The sequence below is a fragment of the Callorhinchus milii genome, unplaced genomic scaffold, assembly GCF_018977255.1.
Source record: "Callorhinchus milii isolate IMCB2004 unplaced genomic scaffold, IMCB_Cmil_1.0 Scaffold2, whole genome shotgun sequence".
Taxonomy (NCBI): domain Eukaryota; kingdom Metazoa; phylum Chordata; class Chondrichthyes; order Chimaeriformes; family Callorhinchidae; genus Callorhinchus; species Callorhinchus milii.
The window spans coordinates 84247977-84267860 of NW_024704743.1; the positions used below are offsets into that span (position 1 = coordinate 84247977).

At 39.3% G+C, this 19884-nt stretch overlaps 1 long non-coding RNA gene across 1 annotated transcript; it reads right to left on the reverse strand.

Moving 5' to 3' along the window:
* Positions 1-6652: 6652 nt before the first annotated feature.
* LOC103183225 lies at positions 6653-12711 on the reverse strand. Its single transcript, XR_488396.1, has 4 exons — positions 12653-12711; positions 11838-11895; positions 9576-9751; positions 6653-6944 (listed from the first exon to the last, which is right to left on the reverse strand). It is a non-coding gene; the product is annotated as an uncharacterized LOC103183225 (long non-coding RNA).
* Between the last annotated feature and the right edge of the window lie 7173 nt (positions 12712-19884).

Genomic DNA, 19884 nt, shown 5'->3' on the forward strand with positions numbered 1-19884 from the left:
GTATCTTCGTAGTCTATTGTGTGTCATGTGCTGGGAGAATATCATTGATTTCAATGGCAATAACATTGAACTTTTCTGACCAGTTGATACTTGGTTTTATTATCATGTTCATTCAAACTTCTTCATCAAATCAGACTCCTGATCTAACTGCCTTTGGATATAATATGAAGGTGTCAAGAAAAAGTAAGAGGACAGTGAGAGTTCCTAACAGCTGTGATATTGAGGGAGAGCGCACAAAAGAAAAGATTGTATTCAAATGAAATTTGGAGTTGGGTAAATACCACAGCCTGGTCTGTTAAGAAGAATTTCTGATGTACAGTGACTCATGAACTGAAAAAGGAAGCTAGCAGGTAGTCGCCAAAAACACACACTAGCTGTACTTAACACCTAGTGAAATACAAGTCAATAAATGACAAACAATGCCATTCTGTGACTCAAAACTCTCTCCATGGATTTCCCCAGCACAGCAATAAAATGTGTTGCATTATTTTAAAATGTGTAATACCATCTGATTATGTCTCATTGGGGCGAATGTAGCGATGATGCTTAAAAGATTTGATGTATTACTGAATTTGCTAAGAAAGTAGTATGTACCACATAAATAATAATAATAATCCTTGCATTTGATATAGCGCTTTTCACGTCTTCTAGACGTCCCAAAGCGCTTCACAGAATATACTGTAAAGTGAATTGACTGTATATTTGTGGGCGAACGCGGCAGCCAATTGCGCAAATCACAATGTTGTTTTTAAGGGTTGATAATAATCTAGCAAAATATATATCAATGGGCTGTGAGAGAGAGGACTGTGTTTTACATGATCAGAGAGTTTCTGAATAATTTGTTACAATTTGGTAAATTAAAACCAATTAAAATATATCATTATTCATATCATAGGAAAAGAAACTAACTCTTTGTGGATATAATTTATGCAGGTTGAAGCTGTGCATCCAATTTACATTACACAATAAAATGTCATTACTTTTGCACATTGTAACATCCAAGAAGAAGCTAGTTATACTTTATATTACTCCACTATTTATACTAACACAAATCACACAGCTCAATGTATTATTTATAGATCCAGAGAAGGAACCAGTGTCACCGACCAACAGTTGTATGAAGAAGGTCAGGCAGCATCTATGGAGAAAGGAAAGTGAGTCAACGTTTCAGGTCTGACAAACTTTCCTTTCTCCATAGATGCTGCCTGCTAAGTGTTCCCAGCGACTTCTGTTTTGTTTCAGATTTCCAGCATCTGCAGTATTTTGCGTTTTGTTGAATGAAGAGACATGAGATGGGATAGCAGCTGGACAGTAGGAGGAATGGGCACTGGAGCAGACAGAAAGACAGAAGGGAAGACTCACTGGTAGAGGGGCGGGGAAATCAGATGAATGATGGACAGGTGTGGAATGGGATAAACAGGCAGATATACAAACAGATCAAAAGACAGGCAAACATGCAGACATTGTGGGAAAGATCAGAGACGAGAAAGGTTGATGATGGGATTAACAAAGGAAGTGAGTGAAATTGACAACTTGCTTTACGGATTGGGAGAATATTGAACCAGACATTAAACTGCAGACCAGTGAGTGGCTGAGCCAAACATAAAGGAAAACAAACAAAGAAATAAATAGTATTCAAAAAGAATAATCATTAAAAATATATCAGTGGGGAGTGAGGCTGCAATCAAAATACAGGAACCTACTTTTTCAACTGGGTGATGGAATGGGAGGTGAAGAGTGAGATACATGATAAACCTATCCATAGAAGCCTGCATTATATCCCAGATTCCAAGCTTCAATTGAGGAATCTAGATGAGTAGCCAAGGCTTATCTCTAGTTTACCAACAAGACTGGAAAACAAGCTTCCCCAATTGTCTAGTGGGTAAAGACAGTAACCAGTCTTTACCAATCTGTGTCAGTGGATATAGGTTTAAATCCCAAGTCATGCTAGGTTTAGCATTTCTCAGTGCCCTGGGTTAGGAAGGAACAGTCAGCCAGGGATCCTGCTCCTGGTGGAAGGTTCAGGTCAGTTGTGGACAGGACTGATTTAATGCAATATTGCTGTAGTATAATATCCGAATGACACTCAATATCTATGCGCATATGCTAATAATGGTCACTTGTGTGTGGTATTTGGACAATTTCTGGCTCCTATTAAACCGCATCCACATAAAGGCACTAAGATGTCTCCAGATGAAAAGGAGAAGNAAAAAAATTAGACAGAAAATTGGCAGAAAAACAAAGAAAAGAATAGGAGAGATAATTATTAAGTCAAGAACAATTGGTCAGGTAACACCAAGATTGAATTTTAAAACCAATAAATTGCAAGAGGGAAACCAAAGGAGGTGACATGATCCAGATTATTTAGAGTCATGGAAATAACCAACTTGAACATATCGAATCTTAATTTGAACACAGTTAGGACGCTAAGAGTATGAGAGTGCTTTGAATGGCTGGGGAGAAACTTTCAGAGGAGCAAAAGGCATAGTATAAATAAATTAGAGATAGACAAGGAATACAGTGACAGGTAGAACATGATTGGAAGCCAAAGGTGACATAAGATGAACAATTATAAGATAATAAGACTCTTCTTGTACTCTAACTCTAAGGTGAGATGATCTTTCCCAGTCCGGAGGAAACAGTGAGGCCAAGTCAAGGACACAAAAGAAGTTTAATGATGAAAGAACTTTGGCCAATTTAATCTCATCCTGCCAAAATACCCACTCTACCATCAAGCTGTTTGTTGAATGTTCAGCATCCTGGCATCTATTACAGTCACCTTCTTTGTTCACAAATACTTTCTGGTATCTGCCCTGAAATTGCCCTTCAAACGCTGACCCTGTGTTCTCTTTTCCTGCTCCTGGAAGTATTGTTCTGGGATTCATTTCTCAATCCAATTTATCTTTTTATTTACTTCTATAAGGTCCTCCTCAAAGCTAAAGAGACTTTTAACACAGTCTATGTCAGACACCCAACATTCCTCACAACTTCAATACAGGGGATCATTACTATAGTCTTTATAATAAGATATGGAGTATGAAAGAATGTTCATTGATATGGGGAAAGATCAATGAAGAGAGAACAGAGCCCTGAGAACCTCCTAATCTGTTGAACTCTGGTACCATTGACATAAGGGTGCACAGATCTGTGTGCGAACAGCCCTCATGTAGCGATGATATTGTATGACACTATTTGCAAAGAGAAGGAATATCTCCCAAGCTAACAATCCAAAATAGCTGCCCCAAATCTCTCCCCCCCAAAAAAAAGTTACTATACTGAATAATATTTACTCAAGAGGGTTTTCACACATTTCAGCATTATAAAAATGCAAGTTTTTTTCTGCCTTTCCAAAGCCAGATTCACTCCTTTATTGTTTTAACTTTTGAAGCCGAGTTAAGCCAGTATTCTTCAAATCACTCAAATGCTAGGTTTCAAGTGACAGCAGAATTAAAAAATACCATCGGCTGGCTTAATAGCTGTACCAGTTAGAGAGAAGCCACTGAGCTGACTCTAGGAGTCAAATGGCCCAAAGTAATTTTCACATCACGCACCGCATCTTTCACCTCAATGTTTCTAGAGATATGATTAGAACTTGATCGCCTTGATTGGGCAGATGTTAAAAGCTGACACTAGACAGGACATTACCCTATCAGAATTAATCTGTGTTACCTTCACTTTCCACTATTTACATCTTTCTTGAAACTTTTCCATCTTAAAGTATTCGATGGAGAAATACAAGAGGAACTTCAAATTCAATGCCTAAGTATAATATGGCTAACACAGGAGGAAATCTGTATTGATGAGAAACTGAACGCAATTAACCTATTCCAAAGTCTGATTTAGAGGCAGTACTTTTAAACATACAAGTGTAAACCTAAATAAAAACACTCATTGCATAATTAACAATATAAAAATATAACTCTATAAAACTCACCAATTTACTTACTCCACAACTATTTAAGCAACGTTAATGGTTAAAATCGAATCTGCTAGTTTTCCTATTGAACCCCTTACTAGGTAGAGAGCAAAAGCAAAGCAGCACTCCAGTTAATGGATTTATCAAATACCTTATTTCATGCTTTCTGCTTTTGATTTATGAATTTTGATCTCGGAGACAAGGACCCTGTGAGTATTGATTGCTGGAAATGTCAGAGCAACAGAAGTTAATTTCACTTGTACACGCGGAAGTCTCTGATTCTCTGACAGGGCTGTCTACTGAGAATCGTCTGTCGTGGAGCTGGAGTGACACCAGGCCGTCACAGCAGGGAGCCTTCCTCAGTGCAACTGAAAGAACATGATGTTATGACATTTAAAATCTTGTCTGGAAATTGTATCGTAACGCTCTTGCAGCATTCCATGGGAAGCTAATTTTACATCTAACATGAGAAAGGCAGAGAAAGATGGTACCAGGGGCAGGAGACAGGTGGAGCAGTAGCCTTTGAGGGCTCTTGCATTTGATTTCAAAATGTCTGACAGGATAATGGAATGTCATGCTGCTGGCTCTTCACTGATTGGGGACAGTTTGCTACTTATTGATTGGCTTTATTTGCAAATTATCAGTCTGAAAGCCAGCGCTATTGCAATTTTAGATGCAATTGGTTTCTTTGGGAAGGTGGAAGCAATAGCTGACATTTGGTGGCTTTAGCACATTGTTTTGTACTCCCACAGCACACAGAATCGAGGGAAGAAAAAAATTCAAGAAAAATAAATCTGGATGCTAAATCTAGCCTGTAGTTCTCTTTGGCAATAAGAATTTGGCGTGGAAAAGTCTAAATGCAAAAACAAAAGTCATCTTGGAGGGTTAAAAATGCTAAAGGGAATGATTTTAACAAGTAGAATTCAGAAACACAACACTGAAATATGCTATGTCAATGTCTTTCTATGGAGATGTTAGCTTTGAAATTTCATTGGCATAGAATCATGCTGGAGTCACAAAATTCTCTCAACTGGTTACTGTTTGCATGCAGTGTCTTGCAGATTACAAGAGAGATAGCACTGTCTTCTGTGAAATCCTGATTAACCCTTTTTCTTCCCAAAAATGAAGCACATTTTATTGACTTGAATGCTGGGAAAGGTGACAAAACAAACAGCCCACTTTGGGATGAACATGGTTATGTTTTGAATGCAAATATTTAGAACAGTATCTGCCAATTGAGATTTCCACATATCTGTAGAGAATATTTTGCAAAGAAAATTGCAAGCCAAAATAGTTATAAACAAATAATTAGACAAAAAGACTTAACGTGTTTTTTAAAATGAACGACATACTTCTAAAACATTGACTTTATCTCTATATCCTGCAATCAAAAACTATCTCTATTGTGCACTGATGAACCACTGGGTCTTCAGGTTCAGAATTTAGATAATAATAAAAGAAACTGAGGTTTTTTTTAATAAACCAAGATGTGAGTTTGCAGAACTGACTCAAGCTGAGGACAATGAACATTTACATTAAACTTCACTCTAATTTTCCTGAAAATCTAGTCGATTTCAAGAAAATGCGTTCTCAAAGGCCCAGAACAAAGTCTGAATTTCCATCCTGAGGAACAATGGTGGCTCCTGATTCACATGAGGAAAGACCTCTCTCCCATCTCAAAACGTGTCATAGATCCTACAGCTTCAAATTAATTCAATCACTGAACAGAGAATACTTTACCATTGTGCTACAATACAAATGCTCTTTAACACTAGGAAACATCTGTATCTCAGGAAAGGCTGAGATTCACAAAAGAGTTACAGTTTTACAGAGTTTCACCAAAGTGAACAAGCCCATATTAGGCACCAACACATATTTATCCTAATATTCAATTTCCTTTTTAATGTAAGTTTTGTTTTCACATTGTTGATGAGAAATATGGGGAGAGATATGGGCAAATTGTTAAATTCAGTCTTAACTTTTAAGATGGTTTTCTGTAATTCTTAAAAGAAACTGACTTCAAAATTAAGGCTGCATCTAAGAATTTGCTAAAGTCTGGATGCTCTGAAATGTTACATAAATAGAGTAAATCTAGACTCAGGTGGAATTTCTACCCCACAGAGTTGCATTTTGCGTACAAAAGCACACAGTCATTCCACTTTACTATATATACTGTGAAGTGCTTTGAAACATCCTTCCGATTTGAAAGGCACTGAACTAACTGCAAGGATTATTATTATTTGAAGAGTTACTTGGATGCATAACAATAAGAAAGTTTCTTATACGTACACCACTTTGCGTTGAATATCAGCAGTTCAGGCAATGGATTAAAAATAACTATTTGATGTTACACTCAAATGAAATAGTACCTAGCAATCAAAGTTATGCTTTTCAAACATACAAACATGAGTGGATAAAGTTATTGTTGACCCGTGAATTTAACTTTCTGAATTCCAGAACTTTGCAAGATAAAATGTTAAAAGTTGTTTTAACAAACAGCCTGTTAATATATTAGAGCCTATTTCTCTTTGTAAATGATGCATTTTAAACTATTCCATAACATTACATTTCATTACAAAGAGCTAATATATTAAAGCAAGAGTTAGACACCTAGAATGGGGATCACAAGCTGCTTTCAGAAGGAACTCATAGAGAAAAGGAAGAAAAACAGCTAGTTATAAGTATTTTTATGAACAGCACAAAAATAACGACCAACACAATAATTTGATTTGTATTTTAGTTTGTCTTCAGTAGCTACAATGCATGTTTTAGTGAAAATAAAGGTATCATTTCATTAAATCGGATCAAATGGTACAAGAGCAATATACTTGCTGTCTTGCTTTTTTTGTATCAAGGATTTCCCTTCAACTGCGGCTCCAGAATGGCTTTGATTCTTTTTGTTATGTCTCTTTCAAATGCATGGAGGTGAGCAGCCACATCATCTCCAACATAAAAGGTGTCCAGGACTGTTCAGATCTCTGCCTTTACAGCTGTCCATGTTGCATTGAATTTCTGTCAGCCTTGTTCGCTTATTGTTTGTGAGTTTGATTAAAAAAAAACAAAAAAAAACAAAATGCAATTACTCTGGCTGAAGGAACCAGACTCTATCACTCATACAGATAATCTCAGGGTAATGTGACAAGCGTTGCCACGGCAACTGCAGGAAGAATTTAAGACTAAGAGTTTGTCTTCTCATCTTTCTGCTTATTGTTTTAATGGATTAAAACTTCCTACTGAAATAATTGAGAATCTGTACGGGAAGACAGCTTTCAGAGAGCTCCCAGTAACGTGTCTGCTTTGCTCAGTGGAGCAGGGAAACTTAAAAGCATTTTTTGTGGTTTCTACAAACTCATAGCCATGTGTAAATTTGGTTTTAGGTTAAATTACTGAGCTCTTGGCTGACTATAATACCCAGCGCCTGCTCGAGCAGTTTGATTTCCGAACTTTTACTTTGGCGGTCGTGATTGAACATCACAGTGGGATAAAATAAGAGGCTGGTCCTAGTGTGTGTAACCATTTAGTTTTATTTCTTATTTTGTTAAGGGGAAGCACAGCTTTCCACAGTGGGTAGCTTGGGGAAATAGGCAAATTTCAGAAGTTTGTCTTCAAAAAACATCGCCTATTAAATGTTTGGAATCACATATGTTGTCATGTTATCATTTTGCACCCAGGTGCTTCCAAAGAATTGTGTTGAACAAATACACAGTGTAGCCAATGCAAAAGGAACAAGCTTTAATTCTATAATTCTATTTTTAATTGTAGTTTAAATGGAGAGCTCAGCTTTAGATTCTGATAATAACAGGAAGAACTAAAGGTGCTTTGCAATAATAAAGGTCAAGTGTAGTGACTCTGTCTCATAGGCAAATGTGGCATCCATTATGCACACTATAATAGTATCTCATAGTGCAGAGTAAATGCATGCATTCGCATGTGCTATTTCCAGGAATGCAAATGAGACTACATTTCCTACCTTCCTTGGGTTCCCCATTTTGCTGCTACAAAATGCCTACTTATGGTATACTAAACATTGCTTGCTTCTGTGATTAACACCATAAACAGCCTCATCATAATTATCACGCTATTAAATGGCTATTACATGAAGTCTCAACCCCTCTGCAGTTACTTTCCATGTTTAAGCAATTGGAAGATGCTGAATGTCATCTTGTGGCCATTGTGAGAGAGAGATCATAACATCACAAGATCAGTTTAGGTGAAGAAGACCCTTCAGCCCATTTGATCTCACACTGCCAGAATAACCACACTCCCAACCTCCCATCACAAGCATCAAGGTATTTTTTAAATAAGTCCATCTTCCTGACCTCAACCAATCACCACCCTTCCTGGTATTCTGTTCCAGTTGTCCCACACTGTCATGTGTGGCATCCCTCAGGGTTTTGTCCTCATTCCCTTCCTCTTCAATCTATACATTCTCCCGCTCGGCAATGTCATCTGCAAGCATGGGGTCAATTTCCACATGTGTGTGGGTGACACCCAACTCTATCTCGCCGCCTCCACCCTCAACTCCAGGACCATTGAGGTCCTGGCAAATTGTCTATCTGACATCAAGTCCTGGACGAGAGCCAACTTCCTCCAGCTCAATGTTAGCAAGACAGAGGCCCTTCTGCTTGGCTCCCAGCAGCGTCTCCTCACCTTAGCCACTAATACTATCACCATTCGTGGCTGCACTCTTCACCTCACCGAGCCAATCCGAAACCTCGATGCCCCTTTCAACCCTCAGATATCCTTCAAACCCCACATTCGTGCTGTGACTAATTCCACCTTCCCACACCTCCGCAACATTGTCCTCTGCCTCTCACCGGAGGCCGCCGAGACCCTGATCCACGCTTTCATTACATCCCTGTTTGTCTACGCCAACTGTCTGCTCGCTGGACCTCCCAACTCTTCCCTTTACAAACTGCAGATTATTCAGAACTTTGCAGCTCAGGTCCTCTCCCACACCAGGCTCCAGGAACCTATCACCCCCGTTCTTGTCCAGCTTCACTGGCTCCCCATTCCTCAACAAATCGAGTACAAAACCCTTGTTCTTAACTTCAAGGCCCTCCATGGTTTTGCTCCCTCTACCTCTCTGCCCTCATAACGCCACATCTTGTCCATTCCCACCTCTCGGCAGACACCGGCCTGCTTCAGGTCTCCCATACATGCCACTCCACCATTGGCGGTCGGGCAACCAGCATCTCTGACCCCACACTCTGGAACTTTATCCTGCAATCCTGCACCTCACCCCCTCTGTCGCCTCCTTCAAATCCCATCTGAAGACCTTCCTCTTTCATCGTGCCTTCACCCCCTCCTACCCCCACCCCGACCGCCCTCATCCCCTTCTGATTCCAACTCCCAGCTCTGGTCCAAAACTCCTGATTGTCCAGCGCCCTGGGACATCTTTCTGATATGAAGGGTGCTATACAAGTATAATTTGTTGTTATTGTTGTTCCATCATGCTCTTCACATTTCAAGCAGTGGCCTTATTTCTCTGTTCTCTGTCTTATTTCTCTGATCTGACGAAGGGTCGTGGACCCGAAACGTTGACTCACTTTCCTTTCTCTATGGATGCTGCCTGACCTGCTGAGTTTTCCCAGCTCTCTCTGCTTTTGTTTCAGATTCCAGCATCTGCAGTATTTTGTGTTTTGGCCTTATTTCTCACCTGTTGAGGTGTTCTCTGGAGCACCTATCACTCTTCACCTTGGAACAACGCCATCAGGGCTTGAATTACACTGGCCCTCCTGGAGGGTGATTGGAAATGGGGAGTGAGAACTGTCACTATGCCACTACGCAGCAATTCAAGCCTCTTCGGTGCAACTCAGATAATAGCTTCAGGATCTAGTTTGTGTAGAGAGAGAGGGAGAAGAGCACAGTTAGAAACTGAGTTTCGCTCCACAGAGTTGAGGGGAAAAATGAATATGAAAACTGTGGTTTCAAAGAAAGTGGATCGTGTTTGCAGGAACAGAAACATCTTCAGCAAATATTGGAGATCTTTACCATCTGATTTCATTCACGGTGCTTTCTCCCTTCTCTCATTGAATAGCGATATCACAAGGGCATAATTTCTCAAGTCACATCAAAAGATATTTTGCTCCTCATTCCCTCTTCCACCTTGTGCTCCCGCTTAATGCTTTGGTGGAAGGCACAGTTAAAAAGCCACGTCCAGCTGGCTCAGCAGCTCAGATACAATTGCATGTGAATGCCGAGAAATAGATAAACAGTAAATGGGGGGTAGGGTGCGGGGGGAGTACTACTGTAAACAAACCAAACAGCAGAATGAGCTTTAGTGGCCAGAGGCAGTGTCACTATGCAGCACAACTCCTAATCCGTATCACAAACAACTTCCAGATGCACAGTTCACGAGCATCAGTCGGGTGGCCTTCCCTCTGCAGATGCCTCTCTACGAGGGGGGTCTTGGAGCAAAATTGGGGGCATTTTTCCTAATCGTTCATTTCCAATCTTCCTGAAGGGGAACTTTTTATTCATAAATCCTTTTCATCTCTGTCTCTTTGATTAGGAAGGGAGATAATCGCTAAGTCATGTGTGCACATGAGAGGAATAAAACAGGATTGCTGGGGGGTCAGTTTTTAACATGTGCCTGAGTGGAAGGAAACAAATGAAGAAAGGAAGGACAATGAGAGTCTTAAATGGTTCCAGTTGACCATGAGCAGCAGAGGAGGGCATGAATGGGAGAGGATAGGGTGGATTGGGCACGCATGGCAGCCTGAACTAATTCTCATCTCTCGCTTCGTACCTCACTGGCAACTGCTGCTGGTGGAGGTAGAAGACCGGACGATTGAAAGGTTAAGTTTAGCTAACTTTCACAGGCAGGCCAAAAGTGAAGGGTAAGCCGGAAATCTTCAAAGAAGAGATATTTCTTTTGTTGCATAGAATTTGCAAAAAAAAAGGGGAAAAAATCCACTGTTTGTAGCATTGTCATTTGAAGCATCTGAGCCAATCAAACATTCCTTTATTAACCCGTATTCACAAAAAACAGAAAAATGGTCCTCTATTATTTAAATGAAGAATCTTTGCAGCTATACATACACTTTGTATACCTTGTCCCTAGATAGCTCCCAATCAGCTTTGAAAAGTGCTATGAATATTGGATAAAGCAGGCTCCTGGTGACATCATCCACCACAAGAGCAGAACATCGATTAAAGCAGCTTCAAAATCAATTTACAACTTTAAACTCACGGCCAAATGTTGCTAATATGTAAAATGAGCGAATCTTTTAGTCAATAAAAGACAAATGTTGTTTTCTGCTTCATTTGCTGGGCATGCTCAGTGGTGGTCATATGGTGGTGCGACACAATGCAGGTAACAGACATTAAGACCAGAGCAATGTTAGACATGATGATATACACTCCATTTGATAAGGTTTATACATTCACTATCTCTGCATGTATATACCACTCAATTTGGATTTACTTTTCATTTTTCTCCCCTTTCCTCCCTTCTGCTGAAGGCAGTGACTCATTCTGTGTTTGCTTCCACTGGAGCTGGTTTACTTATAGTCGTATATCTCCCAAGTGACTATCCTATTCTTAACAGGTGGGTCTCAAGTTAGTAGGGCATTTGACCAGTGAGGCATCACTCCCCAGCATGATTAGTGCTCTTATCACTGGGGTAAAATTTCACCCAGGCTACATTTATTCCATTAACAATTGACAATTCAGAACATCTAGAATTTAGCAGTTGAATTCTTAGGAGAACTCACAGAAAACCCCTTTAAATTAAGACTGACTTTAGGAATTTGACAAGCTCTGTACATTCTGAAATGCCACATTAATAGAGTAAATCTAGACCCAAGTGGAATAATACCCCTCAGATCTGTGCACAGATGGACTGTTGTGTTATGAGTCACTGGATAACAAACAGGAGCCTGCCCAGGGCAGCTGAGACTAATTGTAGCAAGCTTACTGTCTCTCTCCCAGACCAGAGATCAAACTTAGCACCTTCAGCAGTGCTTCAAATAATTCTGTTTGAGAAAGGAGAGTTCAGGTACCAGGTTATTCAGATCATTAATATTTGGTAAGCCTCAATATTTATGTCAGTAATTAGAAAAAATAACATTTGGCTGCTGTAGACTTAAAATAGAGCACTTTTTGCATGGCGTGATCTTGAGCTGATGTGATATACTGATAAAATCTGGCAATGTTTTATTTTTTAAAATAATATGATAATTTCAGGGACAAAACAGTCAGGTGTTAGCTCCCTCCAAGTTTAGGTAGACATAAAGATCCTGTGGCACAATTTGAAAAGACAGAAGTGTTGCCTCCAGATAAAATTGGTCACTGACTTCATGGCTGTTTGTAAACAATTGCTAGGTGCAAACTGTCTGCCTACAAATAAACAGTCACTATACTGTAAGAAACTTTGAGACATTATAGGCATTATAGCAAATGCAAGGATTATTTTATTTTTTCTAGGTGACTTAAAGTGACTAATAATTGTAATGTATGAATAAAGCAATGTTTCATATTTTGATGTTTGTGCAAATTCAGACAGGGAACACATTGTGAAATGCCACACACTAATGACTTGATCCCATAAAATATAATTATCCTAAAAGTTTGTAATAAGTTAGTATTAATGTGAAATGTCAATATTTACTTTGTAAAATTTCATCAGCTTAATTTTGCAAAGTCATTCATGTTAATCATTCAATGTCAGGTGTTATTTCTTCAAGCTGTTTCTTTTTCCAAACTTTGATGACTGTGTTAAGTGATACCCACCAGTTTCTAAATGCTGGATGGTCCAAAACATTCTTCCAGTGGCCTGGTGTGTAAAGCTATGGCATGTAAAGCCAGTGGAGTCCTGTAGCTCAGTGGTTAGAGCACTCGCCTTGCAAACGAGACACCTGGGTTCAATTCCAGGCAGGGCGAAACCTTGGGCAGGTTTCCTTACTCCACACGCCTAATAATAATCCCTCCAAAAAAAAAACCAAAACAATAATAAATTGGTCATTTTCAATCTACGACTGTTTGTGGGACATTGCTTTGCGCAATTGGCTGCCGCGTTCGCCCACAAATATACAGTCAATTCACTTTACAGTGTGTTCTGTGAAGCGCTTTGGGACGTCCTCTCGACGTGAAAAGCGCTATATCAAATGCAAGGATTATTATTATTATTATTATTTAGTGAAATCTCATTTATTTTAGCGAACAATACTACACAAAGTTAAAAGAGTGAAAATGACAACGTGTGAGGCATTTAATACCAACGGTGACATTATTGATAAATGCTGTCACAAAGGACAATAACTTTGACTTCCTCCCAATTCCATCACAATGTGTTTGAAGGCACTTTGTGTCCACCCTCTGACTCAATAGCCTGTTTGCTGGCTGAACTTTTTATTGCCATTAGTTACCAACATTGCTATTAGAACAACACACAATGCGCTTAAACATAACTCATTGTTTGAAGTATATTGAGATGTTTTGAATTGATAAGGGCATTGTAACAAATGGAAGTGTTATACATGTGATAGAGTGTTTACTTGTTCTAGGGTACAATTTCACTGCCGTTGGCCACCCTCTTCTTTATTCGTCAGCTTAAATGGTGTGTGTGTTAGCAGGCTATTTGACTGTGGGGCATCAAAATTGAGCTGACCTTGTTCTTGACATCCACACAAGTACACGTTTCAGCAGGGGACACTGCATAGTGGTGCAGGAACCCTGGTTCAGTTTTCCTTTCCCTCTGGATACTGAGGCTCTGACTGGCATTCTCACTGAGATCAGCCAAATTCAGAAAAGTCAGAGTTGAAACCCAGAACCTTGATGCTCTGTATGGATCATTTTTCTGTTTGGCAATGTCTTTTCCAACTGAGCCATTGAAGGAACTCTGTGATAAGTTCCAAAGGATCTCTATTGAAATATAAATGTATACCAGTAGTGCTGATAAACTTCCATTGTGCCTGAACACTCTGAGAGTTGTTGCTACAAGCCTATCCATGTGTGTGGGTTAAACTGATCATATCATGGGTATCAATGGAAGAAACACTTTGTATCCCACTTACAGTAACGACCACAAAAACTCACTAATGACATTTTGAGTCCAATTTCAACCCACGATTTAATCTGTTTTCAAAGGTAATTGTTTATAGTAATCAAAATGTTAATAGCTTCCAGCCGTCTGATTATTTGATTACATTTTTAAGCTGATTATGAACACTAACAATTATACATTTTTGGGCCACCCTACTGTTTGCGTTATGTAGGCCTAATTTGCAACACCGGAAGAATTACCACAAAGTAAAAATTCACGGATAGTGCCATCTTATCTATATGCTAGGAAAAACAAAAATCTCATCAGCACATCCTACAGGATATGATATTCAAACATCCTCTATGATCCCCATGATTCTTCCATGTTTTCATAGCGTTTATGATAAGACCCTGCGAAATGAACGATAAATCCAGTAAGGTTTTTAAATTTGTTTTACGCTGCATGGGCGCTGCCAGTAGTTCCGAATGGGAAGTGGGAAGCCTGCTTTATATTCCCCGTTCCACATCATTTGAATTGTAAATTATGTATTTCTGCATTCTATTTGAAAGAGGCAGGAATTTCTCCCAGTACCCTGGCCAATAATCTCCCAGAAATATCGATCATTTACTGCATTGCTGTGCATAAATTAGCTACCACTACACCATACATAATAATAATCTTTGCTTTTGATATAGTACAATTCACATCAGGAGTTTGTCTCAAAAAACTTCATGGGATTTACTGTCAAGTGACTGTATTTTGCAGGTGAATGCAGCAGCCAATTTGCAAACAGCAATGAAGCAGCCTTGAAGTGAATAACCAATATTACCTGGAAGATTGTGGCCAGGACACTGGGAGAAACTCTTGCCTCTTTTTGAATAGTGCCATGGGATCTTTGATGTCTGCCTAAACAGACATAAACAGGATTACACGTCCAACATTGCAGGGTTCCCCCAGCACTATTTTGGAGTGTCAGCCTAAATTGTGACTTCTGATGTGGAAGTACTCATGTGACCTTCTGACTCAAAGGCAAGAGTGCTATCAATTGAGCCAAATTGCCACCTGTGAGGTATTCTGTGAGGTACCTTGAAATATTTTGATGCAATAAACCACTTTTAGAAGGATAGTTATTATTATTATTATACATGTGCATACCTTGGTGTAAGCACAGAAAACAAAAGCAGGGCTTTACTTTTAGTGTTATTATAGAGCCAATCGCATGATCAGATCTTTAATAACAATTAATAAAATGCCTTATTTAATTTCTTGAACAACTTACTAATATACAGCTCACAGGAAGGAAGTCAAAAAAGAAAGTGAGAAACAGACAAAAATAAAATCTGAGCAAACTTAATTGAATTGGTACTCCAACATCCTGAGTGTGTTACGGTTACACCATAAGGTTCTACTTGAGGTATTGGTGAGAAGTTAGCTACCTCAGTACACTAATGGCAAGTAACATTGTGCGTTGCAAACTTGGTTTACTTCATATCTAAAGAGAACACATAATTTGTATGGCCATTGGCATACTAAGAATTATCCAGTTAATCCCCTTGCACTCCTCGCGCACCCCACCACCCCACCACAATGATGCTGGTGCTCTTACAGAGTACCTGTGAACCCCTAGTCGGTTTAGACAAATAGGCTGACTGGGTTTCTGCTTGCTAAAAAAAAACTGACCTCCGTGTCATCAAGTTGCTGCCACGATCATTTCCTATCTACTGTGAATGTGTACTATACTCAGGAAGCTTCATTCTTTACCGGGTAAGACAGGATTGAATTTTGTGATCCCAGACACTTTATAACAGCAGTCTGCTGTACCTGGGAGACTTGTACTGATCTGTTTCAGTTCCACATGTATTGACCCGAGCCGTCTGAACTCTAACCCTGTTCATCTGGATTGTTGCCGTAGGGAAGAGTATAAGGAACATCTTAGAGTAACTTGAATCTTTTAGATTTACATTACTTTACAATTTTGTCTTATCAAGGTGAGTGCTGACCATGGGATCTAGTTTTGGATCTTCACTAATTGATTTGTAAATAGAGCATCCTGCAAGTGTCCCGATGTGTCTGAGGCTGACTCTCCAGAACTCTGTTTGGGTGACAATCTCCATTGATTTACTGAATCAATTAAGGAGCCTCCTTTGGATTCAACCCAGCCTTACACAAGTTACATAGAGTGACACAAGAACAGGCCATTTAGCCCAACCAGTCCACAGAAGTTTTTATACTCCACATGAGTCCCCAACTGTTCCATTCCTCTCACCTATACCTCTCTATTCCATAGAAACCAAGGTTGAAATCTAAGCCAAGGTCCAGAAGAGTGGCTTCAGACAAATCCAAGTATCTGCAAGATTCACTATTTAAAATCAATCTCCAAACACTCATTGCAGGAGCATGAATAGACCCGGAAACACCATTTGCAGGAGAATAGAGAACATCCCTACTTTAGGCACAGAGTATCATCAAGCATTCATACATCAGTTAAAATGCAGGCCAGGCACAGATTAAATTCTCTCTAATCTGACTGAATAATATCCTTCAACATTAATCTGAGAATAGTGTCTCTGAGTGTACGAGGCTCAATTACCCATTTTCAATTATTAATTGTTGATTTATGAATAGTTTGTGCTATAGACAAGTGCTCATTAAATTTTTTACCCAGTCTTATTCTGTGTTTTGTCCTAAAGTTTACGATTGCAGTGTAGTGGAAATTTCCTAAATAAAATCTGAATTTGAAAACTGTTTTTTTTTATATCCTGAAAAAAATAGTTTACAGATTAAAGCAGAATTCAAACATTTTCCACAATTCCACAGAATCTAAAATTTTAAGACAAAACATTCTTGTAGGTCAAGACTAGGTGAAATTTCAAATCTCAGATGCAGTTGATGACATGTTTTGTTTTTAGTGAGTGAGAATTAAGTCTGTTCTTAAATCTTCAGCGAGGCTGAGTAAAACTATTTTCCCAAAGTGGGAGGGGAAGGGGGAAGGTTCAACCCCAAATCTGTCATTAAGGTCATTAAGGGCAGGTTTTAAGAATATTCTTCAACTGAGTATTTTTCCCTTTGATAATCAAGTTACACATTTATTTTTTCACTTCATGTGGGACAATGCTGTGCACAAATTCAACTGCCGCATTCGCTTACACTTTAGAGTATATCCTGTGAAGCACTTTGAGACAGCCTACCGACATGAAAGGCGTTGTATCAAATGCAAGGATTATTATTATTACTTTTCTCTCCTAAAGCAGCTTCCTAACAGCTATGGCAGCGCATACATTTCCAATCAGTATGCTGGGCTGCATTCAGAGCCAAGTCTCAGAGGTGATGGGCTCCTCGAAGATATCTTGCGATGGGTTAGCTTACATGAGATCTCAGAAAAGTATAATCAAATCAAAAACAACTAAAATAACTTTGATTTTACAACTCATGCAGCATTAACCTCAGCTGTTTTTTGTTTTACAAAAATACATATTCATAGTAGCATCTAAATTTTTATTAATATACACCACAAATATTTTATCACAAAATACAATGGATTTGTTCTACCTGCATACATTTAACATGGTGCTGGCAGGAGCAAAAGACATCTACATGGCCTTCCCTTTCAGTTCTGGGCTTCCGAAGCTTTGCCTCAAACAGTTGATTTAAAGCCATGACTTCACCATCTGACTCAGTCCTTCCACCACTCTCATGAATATCAAGCACTATTAAAACAGAAAGGCAGTTGCGGGCTTTAAGATTTTCTTGAAGAAGAAAAACAATGAATGTGACAGACTGTACAATTGGATCCTATAACCTCCCCCACCCCAGCCGAGCCCTCCTAAACACTGTGAATAATATTCATGCTGATGTTGTAAACATGAACATTTAGGACAGAGATTTACAGAGTTCGCAGGTCAGTATTGACTTTTTATTAAAAATGATCTTAGAAAACTCATAGCCCAAGGGTTAAACCCTTCAAATCGGCATTTGATCAGCTATGTACTTTTCCTGAACATTAAACTATGATTAACATTGATTAAGATGTGCTTCATAGATTATTGGATATTATCCGGTGATTAAGATGTAAAGAATTAAGTCAATAATTTTCTAATCTGAAATCCCAGATAATTTGGTTTTTGTTTACTAAGGTATGTTTTATAGTCAAGGCAGACAAATGATTAGTTTTCAAAAGAGTCTGGGGATTAAATGTATGAAATGGGTTTAGCAATTTAAGATTACTGCAAAGGGAAAGATAAGGCTGCAGACACTTGCCTTCATAGAGGAATAAGGAATGTTGGTAGATTACATTTTTATAAGCAATATTTAACTCTTTACATTAAACCACATGCACATGTTTTAGATTTACTTTCATGATAGTTTTTCTCCAGGTCAAACAAAATAAACCATTAGCGTTTGTCAAGATTTCACAAATTTCATCCCAGGAGCCAGGGAGTTTGTTTTTAAATGTCCTTATCCCCCTCCCAATACCTCCCTCCTCGTACCTACTCCCTCATACCCCACCCTCCCACCCACCATCGCCAAGAGCAAAAGTGACGAAAGAAGAGTCCCCTCTTTTTATAGTTCTCATGCTCAATGTCATCACTCTATCCACCCCACCATCAGTGGATGAGTTTTCAGCTATTCTGCTCCCACCCTCTGGAACTCCATCCCAGAGTCTCTCTGACTCACACATTCCCTCCCTCTTCACTTTCAAGCTCACTTCAAGACTTACCTCTTTGACTGTGTTTTCGGTCATCTTCCACCCCCCCCTCCACCCCATCCTCTTCAGCTCCGTGCCCCCTCTACCCCTCCCAGCCCCGTTCAGGTGCCTAACCAGTGGTGTAAAGCGTTTTGAGATGCAAAAAGCACCATATTAATACAATTTGTATTGAACTATTATAAATACACCTTGCTGCATTCAATTCATTTGTTAGCTTGACCAAACCAGAAGAGATTGTTTGCCACAACTGCGACAAGACACAACCTTTAAATTGTTTGTGTTTTTTGGGGTAAAAAATAAGATTCATGTTTCTTGCTTTTAGGAGATTATTTGTGTTCAATGTTCGAGATTTCAATTGTACTTCTTGAATGCCACTCATTCCTTTGTTGATAATAATAACCTTTACATTTTGGTATAGCGCCTTTTGCATCAGGAGGCCATCCCAAAGTGCTTCACAGATATACTGTAAAGTGAACGCAGCTGTAAATTTGCATACAGCAATGTCCCACAAACAGACTTGAAGTGAATGATCGATTTTTAATTGGGGATAACACTTCCTTCTCTTTTCAAATAGTACTATGAGATCTGAACAGGCAGATGGGGCCTTGCTTTATTGTCGCATTAGAAGGATGGCACCTCCAACAATGCAGTAGACAACCAGCATGCATTGGAGTGTCAACCTAGATAATATGGACTTTATCTGTAATGTAAAAGTAATCAGGTAATTTCTACCACACTCCTGATCTTGTCATTTGGATCTTATTTTTTTGGTCAGCTGGGTGTCTGACACATTACATGCTTATGAGTTTCTGAACAAGACTGAGAGTTCCGCATGCGTCTGGAACCTACACATGGAAATTTCCCTGTGTCTGGAATGAAATATACAATCTCTCATTGGAGGGATGTGCCCTAACCCAATTCCAGAGATTATGAGGCACAGACTGGCAATAGCAAAGGCTTGGGGACCCCAGAGATACACAGCTCCCTAACTTGGTTTAGATTTTAGAATCCTGGAAAGCAGCATGACTGTGTTGAAATTACAATAATAACAATGACTTGCACTTATGTAGTGCTCTCCATGCAGTGTGTCATCTCAGAGCGCTTAACAGTGGAGGAGCCTGACTCCGAGCCTAGGGGGCGGGGGTGAGATGGCCATAAGCACGGTCGAAGAGGAGTAGCCATCACCAGTGTGACCATGACTCGAGACGTTGCAACGCGTGAAGAGAGAAATATAATTGCAAGTTGTTGTTGAAGTACATACTACCTTAGAAAATG